Here is a 1,066-nt window from a genome sequence, read left to right as displayed (position 1 = left end):
CACACACACACACACACACACACACACATATATATATATATATATACTAGCTGAGTTACCCGGCGTTGCACGGTGAAAATTTAGATTTGAAATGTACAGATCAGTATTTTTTTCAGCAAATTATTCAGTAATTAGACAAGAGCTGTAATGCGAGAAATAAAAAAGCATTTAATCAAACAAAGCTGTATGTACAATACTTCTTTATATACAACATTGCATGTTTTTTCCAAAAGGAGAGTATACATAAAGATTGTTAGCTGTTCCTACTCTAGAGCATCCTACATACAGTTGACCATGAGAGAAGCAGTCTTCTTGTAATTGTAGCCCAGCAATTTTCACTGTTTGTCCCTGTGATTTGTTGATCGACATGACAAAACTTAAACTCACTGGAAATTGTAAGTGCCTAAACTGAAACGGCATCTCTGATGTTATTAGAGGTATCCTAGGTATAAACGTATCTTCACCCTTGCCACAACCAGTTTGAATTTGTGCTTCAATGACATGAGGCTGTAATGCCTTTATTATTAATCTGGTACCATTGCAGAGCTTAGGCTGATCTAAATTTTGTAGAAGCATTATAGGAGCTCCAACTTTAAGTTGTAGTTGATGAGGAGGCAATCCTGGAAATTCCAAAAAATTTAGAAACTCAGTTGGATAGTTGACAACTTCATTTTGATCGATAACTGTATCAACTGATTTGTAAATATAAGGATTCCCTGGAATATTTTGAAGTAGTTGTTGGTTGATAGAATTAACTGTCACATTTTCCGGTGCCAATATTACTCTTTCACACAACCAAGTAAAGTCTTTGTAGTGATAACTAAAGTTAGTAAATACTTTTTCTGTTATTCATTAATGCTTTGGACCACTGTGCTGATTGTAGATATAATGACTTTGTTGTCATGGTCAAAAAAATGTATTACAAAAAAAATGGCGCAATAATAATTAATTGTCAATTTCGTTATTAAATACTATACCAAATATAAAATAAATAGCGCCATTAAATTTCCTGTAAAAAATAGAGAGATTCTTCAAGATCTTGTTTTTGTCATCTTACGATTTTAAT

The sequence above is a fragment of the Limulus polyphemus genome, unplaced genomic scaffold (assembly GCF_000517525.1).
Source record: "Limulus polyphemus unplaced genomic scaffold, Limulus_polyphemus-2.1.2 Scaffold1999, whole genome shotgun sequence".
In the NCBI taxonomy this organism is placed as follows: domain Eukaryota; kingdom Metazoa; phylum Arthropoda; class Merostomata; order Xiphosura; family Limulidae; genus Limulus; species Limulus polyphemus.
The sequence above is the reverse complement of the archived record's forward strand: the minus strand, read 5'-3'. Positions refer to the sequence as shown.